This window comes from Pyrus communis, chromosome 15 (assembly GCF_041283825.1).
Source record: "Pyrus communis isolate YQ-2024b chromosome 15, ASM4128382v1, whole genome shotgun sequence".
Classification (NCBI taxonomy): Eukaryota; Viridiplantae; Streptophyta; class Magnoliopsida; order Rosales; family Rosaceae; genus Pyrus; species Pyrus communis.
In genome coordinates, this window is record NC_142579.1 from 3769718 (window position 1) to 3778955 (window position 9238).

The window sequence follows — 9238 nt, forward strand, 5'->3', positions numbered from 1 at the left end:
TGGACTGTCATGGCAAAGCCACCAGTTGATACTTTAAAATATATGTGGATGCAAATTTCTTCCTTTTTGTTCTTAGACAAAATTGCACCTACAAGACAAATAACACATTAGGTCAAGGCCAAGAGCCTCATGCTCCCACGATGAATTTGGGGGGGGGGGGGGCTTTGGCTGAAGAAGCTCAGATGCCAAAATTAGAATTTAGAGAGAAAAGTGTTTGGAGAGCTTTTGGAAGTTTTGGAAGAGTGTGGAACCTCTCTTTTCAAAGAAAATCGAGTCCTATTTATAGAGCGTGGCCGGCCCTCTTTGGAAGAGAGAGTGGCCGGCCCTTGGATGTTTTTTGGGGTGTAATGGTGATTAATTTGGTGATTAATGGATTAATTAGCCTAATTAATTTAATTTATATGGAATGTTTTGAAGGTTATGGAATGATTTCCTTGTATAGGATATGGAGTAAAGATGAATGAGATAAATTTGAACTTGTTATTTATTTTGGGCACTCTTGACTCAGTTGATGGATGATTCTCCACTGCTTGCGTGTAGAAAACCCGGTGTGTCTCGAGGGTAATTTTATCCTCTTCACCTAAAAATCCACATGTTGCCTCTTGATTATTTTTTACTCCACAAAATATATATATATATATATATATATATATGTGTGTGTGTGTGTGTGTATTTATTTTTATATTTACTCATTTAGTTTTTGCATATTCAAATTTCCTGGACGTAGTGCTTGAAGCCCACTCCTCTCATCAGCTTTCCTTATCTTCTTTTTGTGATCGAATTGATATATAATATCTTCTTATCTCTATCTAGCCATCCTAGTACTACTCCATGAACACCATGCATTCGTGGCAAATAATTGTCTTTATAATGGGTGGTACTAGTATACCATGTATCCATATTTCCTAGATTACCCTGCATCCCAATTGGGTTACTATTACAGGTTGTGTTATGTTGCAACTTGCAAGCGCATAATTATTTTATTCTGTCCTTTTCCTTATTTTAAATGCAACACGAAATTTTATTTTGAGTGATTTCAAATTAGTCTTAACCTTTTAAAATATTTTAAACAATACTAAAGTTGTTAGGTTATTGTTAGGTCACCGGTGTTAAGTGATGACTTTACCAACATTAAGTAATGCTTCTAGCACTAAATGATGAGGTGGACCAATACTAAAGTTGCTCTTAACTAATCGTCATCTTTGGAGCTCTAATTTCTCAAATAGACTCCTTTTAGCCAAGTTAAGACATAAATTTGCTTATCTAAAATGCGTCGATTTGGAGATTGAAAACACCGTAAATGCCTTGAGGGTAAAAACTGGCTTTAATAATTGTCCACGTTATCACTTAATGCTAGTGAACTTAACAAATGTCTACTTTCAAAATGTTAAGTAATTAATTGAAATATTTTAAAATTAAAGTTAAGATCAATTTGGAATCAATCCTAAAATTTGAATAGCTATTATAAATAAATAAATAAATAAATAATTACATGCACCGTTCCTCCGACACCTAATTAAACTTGAATTTTTTAGGTTTTGGTGGATGATACCCTCGTAAACTTGGTAAAGTCTTTAAAAGTGTTCTACCTATATTCGGTAGCCAACAACCATGAATCAATTTTATTAAAATGTTATATGAAATAGTGGGGAGTAAATTGCATTAAAAAAATATGAAAAGACAAAAACAAAAGTAGGTATATAAATAAAAGAGACTAGCAGCGAGTTTGGAACTCAAGTGATTAATGAAAAACCATTCCCACGAATTGCATCATCTTATGTACCACTCTCTTTCCAAAAGTAGGTATATTTAGATACTGATCAATTTCCAAGAATATTTCATGCTTTGATCTTTGATTAGGCGGAAGACTTGGCCTTCAACGAAAATCAATCTCATAAATATGTGGATGTTTCGTTTCAAGTTTTTCAATTCATTGAATACACAAGATTTGGGCGCACGTTATCAGGGTCAAATAAAATTATGAAGCAAGGATTGATTGCGCGGGATTCGGAAAAAAAGCCAAATCTTTTCGAGAAGAAATTTAACGATTGAAATTCTTGTGCTAAGTGGAATGGAGATAAAAGTACCTGATAGTATACAAACGGAAGGTAGAATTTATGTTCATCTGATAGTATAACCTAGATATGGGTGTGATAACATAAACATAGCATTGTCAGGATGGCCGAGTGGTCTAAGGCGCCAGACTCAAGTTCTGGTCCTCTAACGAGGGCGTGGGTTCAAATCCCACTTCTGACAAATCTTGCTTTTAATTTTTTAATTTTTTAATTTTTTTAATTTTATTTCTTTTCTTTTCTTTATATCTAGATGGGATTCCAAAGACATAAATGACTAATTGTCATGCGAAGATAATTTTCGAGAGCTAACAGCTATAGCAAGAAATAAGTTTTCGATTAATGTACAAAAATTACTCTAATGTTGGGATTTTCTTTCTTAAATAATGCTCCCAATGCTATTTAGTACAATAGTTTAATGACATTTTTCTTCATTTGTAAGTGAGAAGTTTTATATTCGATTCTCACCAAAGATGAATTTGAATCACCTTATTGTTAGCCCATTGTGGGGCTAAATTTACCCCCTTCTACCTTATTGTTAGCTTATTGTGAGGTTAAATCCACCTCCTCCTACTTGGCTTAGAAAATATCGTTTTTTTTCAAAAAAAAAAAAAAAAAAAAAAAAATAGAGCTCCAAATAATTAACACATAGTCATTTGTAGGATGTATTAGAATTTCATTATTTTTCATATTTTTGTTATCTCACTTTGGCCGCATTAAAGTTGAACCCCTTACATAACGAATAAGAAGATACCAAAAAATATATTTTAAATTTTTTGCTGATGTTGCATTTTGAAGCCTAAAAATTGACATACAATTGTTTACATTATTTCTATGGCTATCTCCAATCTAGAAGGCAAAAGTTAGAGTTACATGTGTGGAGATATAAATTAACCACATCCAATAGAAGGAGACATGGATAATACGCTCAATATGATAGTTTTACCCTTGATATCATGAGTAGAGCGCACAAAATTACCTAAAAGGAATAAGATGTAGTTTGCCCTAGGTAATGAGCTTTTATGCCAGTAATGAGTCATGAGCTCTCCGAGCTGTCCATGGTATGGGTCACGGATTTCTAAGCCACCTACGGCATATATTATGGGCTTCTGGGGATGCCCATAATACGTCTTGCCATCAAGCCATACCGGTCTAATTATGGTAGTAAGGCACCGACTCTCCGCGATCACCGTTAGATGTCAGGCGCATATGTGCTCTTACCAACATGGACCTTCAAAATTGTTAGCTGGTAGGACTGCGCCTGCATCATCAAGGACTGCCTAATATATATGCTCTGCAACCTCTTCTCCTAACTGTCTGCTAGGTTTTTTTATTTTTTTATTTTATTTTATTTTATTTGTTGGCTATAAATAGCCAGGTCAAATAAAGGGAATCATAATCGTCACTAACTACTCAAAACTCTCTCAAGTTCTATTGTTCTCTCTGCTACTTTTTTGACTTAGGCACTGGGGACCATTTGGGCTATAAATAGCCAGGTCAAATAAAGGGAATCATAATCGTCACTAACTACTCAAAACTCTCTCAAGTTCTATTGTTCTCTCTGCTACTTTTTTGACTTAGGCACTGGGGACCATTTGGTGGACACCCTCCACCTTTTTTCAGGGTATTCATTTATTAGGCTAATGGTGTTTGTTTTTTTGTAGGTGGAATTTCGTTAAATCAGTCATGTATGAAATTTGCATCCACAATATGTGAATTCAATTGTGGCGGTGTAGGTTGTAATATCTTTAATGCTTGCGGAGTCAAATTTGAATTTTTAACTCTCATGCATTACAGAGGGATTAAATCAATTTTAGAGGGTTTTTTTTTTTTTTTTTTGAACAAATGATATTATCTACATTAAAGGGGAGGGGGTAAGATTAGGGTTTAGGGTTTAGGCACCGGGGGTCATTTGGTAGACACCCTCCACCTTTCTGATTTAACGAAATTCCACCTACAAGAAATTCCACCTACCCTGGAAAAAGGTGGAGGATGTCCACCAAATGGCCCCCGGTACCCTAAGATTAGCCTCACAATGGGCTAGCAATAATGTGGTTCAAATTCACTTTTGGCGAGAATTTAACCTAAAACCTCATTTACAAATAAAAAGGAATACCATTAAACTGTATATAGTAATAAATGGCAAATCAATTTTAGATTTAAATATAATATTTGTAGCTTCGAAAGGTGTGGATCCTACTTTTAACTTTTAGTGTTGTACCCAAAGTCAACTTTCTTTAAGGTTAATCCTTGTAACATCGGTACAGTGTGAGCCAAGTGATTTCTGATGTAGTGAAGGGAATGAATAGGGAAATGATAGACACACACACTTTCTTCTCCTCCTACATGCTTATGTTTAATTTTTTTTCATTGTTTCTGTTTGATTTATGCAATTTGACAATTAAAGATAAAGAGGGGTACGTAAATGGCTGTTTGAAACTCTGCTTCCAGATGCATAAGCAAGTTCTAGGGTTTCTTGGTCATGAAACCATTACCTCTACATGGACAATAATATCACGCCTTAATATAGTGACAAGTTTGAACTTGAAAATGATTAATTAAGGTACGCGTGGTTACGTGGTTCGCTAATTTGAAGATTCAGAGTAAACCTAGCTAGATCCATTATCTTAGACTAGTTTTGACTTACAAATAAAAAATGGAGCCACAGATATCATGGCTAACAAAGCAATTAAGGTTATACAACATAAAACGGTCATCCGGTCATCCTGAATCCTATGCAACTAGATTTCTCTTTTAAACTTGTCAAATGATCAAAATTTTAGGTTTTCTAACTTTCATACTTTTCATCCGAAGTTTACATTAGTTTTCTCAAACATAAAATTTAGGTCTTCTTATCCTCATCATCTAGGTTGCCACATCAGCTGAACAAGTTTTCACCGTCATTACATATATACAATATTGATCTCTGTACAAAACGGAAGGATTAAGTGTTGTGCTTTCCTTAAACTAGTATTATCTTCAACAAGCATGCACGTGTTCCTCAATAAAATGAACACTCGATATCTATCTTTTAAACCTTTTGGAAATGGTTATTAGTTCTTTTCGCTACAAATATTTTTGCAGGTTTAACGTGGAAGCTGCAACAAATATATCAATCAAAACCATCATTGTCCCCTGCCTCTACTGATTAACGTGGAAGTTGGAATCGAACAAATTCATGCCACGTGTTGTGTCATGCTGAGGATTTGACACGTGTGTGTCATCTCAAACTACTTTAGTTAACTTAAATATGCAATCCACCAATGGTGCATCATATTGTGCGCTAAAAGAGCCATTTTTCAATGGGGTTTTAAAAAGACTTGAGAAACATGACAAAATCGCACCGCCCCAGTTGGTGAAATTAGTGGTAGGGTTTGCGTTACAACAAAGAACTAATTCAACAAAAAGTAACACCAAAAGGCAAAAAGTTGGTGTAAACAAAGATTAAGTAAAGATATATAATTTGCTTAATTAATTCTCCAGCCAGAGGGGTGGCTAAATGTGGCAAAATTCCCTCCCTGTAACGTCTTATCAAAAGCCACCCTGCTCCCATAAACAGATAGAAAAAGAGAGAGAGGGCATTGCAGTTGGTAATGGTGGCCCTTATCTCGTCCATAGCGACAGACGAGTGCATATACGATGCAGTTGGTGGCCATTGTGCATGCATTGATGCATATGCCTTAATCATAACTAGTATTGAGGAATGAGGACCTTCTACTCTAGGCAAAGCAAGGCATGCAAAAGAATGGCTTTAAAGTCTGTAAACACCAATTCATACGGTACGTATGTCGATTCCATTTTTCTCCTTTTTATATATGTATTTTTTATTTTTATATTTGCTTCTTGTAGGCCAATATGAACAAACAAAATAAATCTATTTTTTACACTGAAAATAAATTACAACGAGAATCTTCGGTAGACTCTATTTCTAAAAAGGGCAACCTTTAACCTATACATGAGTGGTGATATGTCGGATTGGGAGTACGTGCTGATATCTGATCCGTTAATAATCATGGACAATTGATCAAATATTCCTACACACATTGATCGCTTTTTTAAAACCCTAAATAAAAATAAATTTTAGAATCTCTTTAAGTGTCTGTCGAATAACCAAAAAACTTCAGCCTACAACACAAAAGTGACTAGATATGGGAACAAAATATATAAATGGTATGTTGTGTTGTATTAAGTGATCCCCATGCATCGATGAAGATGACCCACCCCGACCCCGCAGTTTATGTCTCCACCTGGAAAACACTTCCTGAAACTCGTGATTTACAGTAGAACTTTGTGTACCTTTAGCTATCCTGATTCTTATCCATTGACAAATGTACTGCGGTTGCAGCCGAAGCCACCTTTAACTTGTATGGATACATTCATTGCCATTGTTGTTGTCTGCTTTTGATACTTTTAGAGTAAGGTACTTAGCTTGTTCTTTCTGAACTAGATCAATTAATTTTTGCCTTAATCATATAGACAAGCACTGATCAACTCCAAAACTATAAGCTGGGCAGGAGCTACAATGTGCATCTAGTACATGGAGAGACAAACAAACATATAGGTGCAACTTCACTCCGAAATCTGTAAACCAAAAAGAAAGTGAAGAATTAATATTAAATCAAAGTGAAGAATTAGTATGAAATCTCGTGCAAAGAAGATATGAAACCATGTTAGACAGAGACAACTACTGGTCTAAAAGATTTAAGTTCTTACAGAATAGGCAATGTAAATCAAGCTTATAAAGAAAGAGTTAATATTTTTTTTATCTTTGTAAATTTTAGAAAAGATTTCATGAAGAAAATGTAAGATTGCCTCACGTGAGTGTGTGTGCCACATCATATTTGTCTTATATTAAATAAGAAATAGAATTATACATGTATTAGGAAATAAATAATATTATGTTTTTATATTTTCGTGGGAATAGAACTCTGAAAGAGCGGTTTTAAACCAGTCACATCGTGGATGACAATTACCTTAATAGGAGGAAATTTTCAACTGTTGTAGATATATATGTTGGTCTCCTCTCAGGATCTATCGTTCATATTGAAAAGTTCGTCCTATTAAAAACTGAACACGAGATTGTAGAGAGGAGAAGGCTAACTCTAAATTGGAATGATGAATTCTTCAAGTAAGTTTTACTGATTGTTTCCATAGAATCAATTCTATATATGATTATGATATTAATTGTAGTTACTTGTATTTAATTGCTTTAAATTCTTAATTGAAAACACTTACAGAAAAATTAGCCAATTATCGATCCAAGTTTATTATAAATTTTAGGAGAATGGTACATATTTAAAATGATGATCAATTAGTGAGAAAATGCTACATATTATTTGGAGGTGATGATGAAAGACATCTCTATGAAAGAAAATATGTTCATAGTTACCGTGACATTGTAGTTTAATAAGTTAACAAACAAGGATATATATGCATGTGTAAGACTCTCTATATGACTTCACATTATTATATTAAAACACCATGATGATTCTGAATTCATTTCATATAAGTTATTTACAAATTAACATCCATTTTTCAAAATGACCTATATATCTCTATATTTAAAAAGTGAAAAAACGAAAAGTTCCAATAAATAAAGGGGATGAAGTGGAGCCCCACCCGTGCACTCTCCACTCTCTTCCTGTGGAAGAGTGCAAATATCACCCACAACCCTAGTCCATATAAATACGACTCATATCCTTTGACAGACTAGCACAATAGCATTTCCGTGCTGACCAGAAGTATCCTACTAGTATCGAAAGAGAAAAAAAATATAGATCATGCAACCATTCAAAGATACCAATCGAGTGTCGTGCATACAGTCTCTCTCACAAGGACAGGCTGCAGTGCCGTAGTGGCTTTTCCATAGGGGTCCCCTGCATGCATGGTGCTCTGCATGGACCATTTTTATTTTTATTTTTATTTTTCACTCGGAACATCCACTAGAGTACTTACAAGTTGTACGGTTTTGTTCTAGTGGGTCATGATATACAACTTAAAAGGGAACAAATATAGTCATTTGTAGGGCAAATATTGTGATCTACGGGACCATGGAACGGAAGTTTGAAAGATTAAGGGTGTGGAGGCTCTTTGTCTTTTATAGAAGATGGTGTTTTGCACGTTCTCCATATAAGAACCGACCCATTATTTTGGAATGTGTCAATAACTCCCAAAAATTGTTGGCCCTTAGTTGGCCACTTTATGTATTGTTTTTCTTCCCTATCACTATATCAAAATATCACAACATTTGTAACGAAGTCAAATCTCAAAACGGTGATAAGACGTACTAGTCGTGATAGAAGATGAGCCACGCCGCACTGCACTTTGCCACTACCATACGACGGTGAAAGCAAAGACCCTAAAAAGAGAGTTAAAATATGTTTCTAGATAGGTCGTGGTTGAAGTATAAAATTTTATAAGTTATTTAAAAAAATATATACTCTTTAAATTAAACATTACTATTGTCAATCATATAGAAATTTGACAAATTCGAGCGAAGTAGGTGAATCGGGGTCAAATTAGCATAAAATGCAAGAGAAAAAGAACCTTTTTTTTTTACTGAATTCGGATTAAAAAAGATCTGCAATCCAAGGGTTTTTGAAGGAATTTTTTCTCCCACCTTCTTCATGCTCGTGCATATGCAGCTGCTGCTGCTGTCCATCAGAGTCTTGCGCCACCCTGATTTTTGCTACTGGGACATCTGATCTAGTAAGGAGATTTTTCGAGGTCGGAGTGAGCAGTTGCCACTTTTGCCATCAAATAGGTCCGCCACTGATTGTCAATACCATGCTCACATTACAATAAACATGATATAAATAAATTATTAGCTTAACTATCATCGATAATGTATCCAATAATGTATATTGATACTTAATAGTAAAAACTCGTTTCATATGGGTGTATGTATTGTATGTGTATGAAATGAAGATACAGCAACAGTCTTGCTTTTATGCACAACCCATGGATGATAGGGGGCTATAGAAAGCAGAAGAACCCTCATCATGCTTCGTTGCAAAGTATCTTTGATCTTGAAGTGAATGCAAAGCAAATAATAGATGCCACTTTCTCCAACTTATTAGTGGGTTGACATTTGTTTTTTACTCGTTTTGAATATATTTGTGGTTTGACTGGGAGGCTTGGTTAATTGGGTTTCTTCTCCAATTAAA

The 9238-nt window shown here is 34.7% G+C and overlaps 1 non-coding gene across 1 annotated transcript; it reads left to right on the plus strand.

The window, feature by feature from the left end:
- Positions 1–2172: 2172 nt before the first annotated feature.
- On the plus strand, positions 2173–2256 carry TRNAL-CAA (transfer RNA leucine (anticodon CAA)). The gene has a single exon. It is a non-coding gene; the product is annotated as a tRNA-Leu (tRNA).
- Positions 2257–9238: the final 6982 nt, after the last annotated feature.